Genomic DNA, 2168 nt, shown 5'->3' with positions numbered 1-2168 from the left:
ACTACTGAAGCCCGCAGGCCAAGAGCCCATGCTCCACAACAAGAGAAGCCACTGCATTGAGAAGCCCGTGCACCGCAACAGAGAGTAGCCCCCGCTCACCGCAACTAGAGAAAGCCCACATGCAGCAACGAAGATCCAACTCAGCCAAACATAAATAAATAAAATTTATAAAAGCAAATAATAGTAATTTAAATGGGAAGAGGATCTGTACGTGAATAGATATATATATATAATGTTCAATTGAACCTGATTGTGTACACCCAGAACAAACACTATTCTACTCATTACCCCAATTTAAAAAATTAAAACCACAAACAACAATTAATGAGACAAAAAGTTATTGGGGTTTTCCCTGGCACATTGCTTTCTAATTTACAACCTAGGAACACAACTTTCAGGAAGGCTCTGCTGCCCTAGTAACCAGATTTGGGAATGGAGAAATGCTGCCGCCTTGTGGCCGTTTCCCACAACAGCAGCTTTGAACACAGGGCTAGCGGTCACTTAAGATTCACAGTAATTGTAGGGCTGTAAATGACACGTGTCCTCAAAAAATGTCCTGGGGTAGGTAATGGCCAAAAAAGTTCACAACACGGAAAATTTTTCAAGAAAACAGTTTGAAGAGGTAAGTGTTACTCACTCTGTTATTTGAAAAAAAGAACATGGATAAAAGCTCAATATCAGGAACTATTGGTTGGATGCAAATCCAAACTACAAAAAGATTTCGCCACCCAATATTCAAAATGCCATCCGTAAAGACTCTACAAACAATGAATGCTGATGGGTTGGTGGAGAAATGCATACCCACTATGCAGTTGGCTGTATGTAAAGTGGTAAGAGCTAATCATGAGAACAGAATGGAGCTGCGTTTAAAACGTAAAAACTGAGCTACCATATGATGCGGCCGATCCCTTAATGGACCTATACCCTAAGAAGACCAGAATCGGAAAGGCACAGACAGGCAAACATGCACTGCAGCAATATTTACAAGAGCCAAGACATGCAAGCAAACAAAATGTCCATCAACAGATAAATGGACAAAGAAGAAGTGGTATACGGACAGAATGGAATAGTAGCCTCGGAAGAAAAACGAACAATGCCGTTTTCAGGACTACAGATGAGCCTAGAAATAATCATATTACGTTAAGTAAATCAAAAGGGAATGACAAATATCCTATGATATCATTTATACATGTTATCCTAAGATTGCTACCAATGAACATATTTCCACACAAAAAGACACACACAGACTTATAAAACAAACTAATGGTTAACCAAAATGAAAGGTGGGAGGATGGAGAAATTAGGATTCTGGGGGTAGCATACACATACTTATGTATGTTAAATGTATATAAACATATAACATATAAACTATATGAATTGTATAATCACCAATACATATAAAATATATAATGACAAAACACCTACCAAATACCAAGGGAGGTCTACTCAACATTCTGTAATAACATACATGGTAAGAGGATCCGAAGATGAACAGACATATGTATGAATCATTGAGCAGATTCTGTAGAGCCAGACAATCACAACACTCTAATCAAATTTACTCCAATAAGAAATAGAAATTAAATTTCAAAAACAAACATAAGTAGGGAGACATAAACTTCTGGGGGCTTGTCCCAGCACATTCAACTCTAATTTACAACCGAGGAACACGACGTCCAGGAAGACTCTGTTGCCCTAGTAACAAGAGTTGAGAATGTAATAATGCTGCCGCCTTGGGGCTGTTTCCCACAACAGCAGCTTTAAACCCAGTGCTAGTGGTTGCTTAAGAGTCACAAGGACTGCAGGGCTGTAAATGACACCTGCCCTCAAAAAATGCCCTGGGGTAGGGAATAGGCAAGAATATTCGACACATGACAAATTTTTCAAGAAGTCAATATGAAGAGGGAAGTTGTACTCACTCTTTAAAAAAAAGGAAAAGAAAAAAAAGACATGCCTAAAGCTCAGTATAAGGAATTATTAGCCACACGCAAATCCAACCTCCAAAAAGGTTTCCGCTCACACCAGTCAAATGACCATCAGCAAAAAGTCTACAATCTATTAATGCTGAAGGGGTTTTAGAGAACTGTGTACCTTCTAGCTGCTGGTGGGATGTAAAGTGGTAACAGCACTAATGAAAACTGAATGGAGCTGCTTTAAAAGGTAAAAAT

Source organism: Eubalaena glacialis, chromosome 4 (genome assembly GCF_028564815.1).
Source record: "Eubalaena glacialis isolate mEubGla1 chromosome 4, mEubGla1.1.hap2.+ XY, whole genome shotgun sequence".
NCBI lineage: Eukaryota > Metazoa > Chordata > Mammalia > Artiodactyla > Balaenidae > Eubalaena > Eubalaena glacialis.
Note: the sequence above shows the minus strand (reverse complement) of the source record.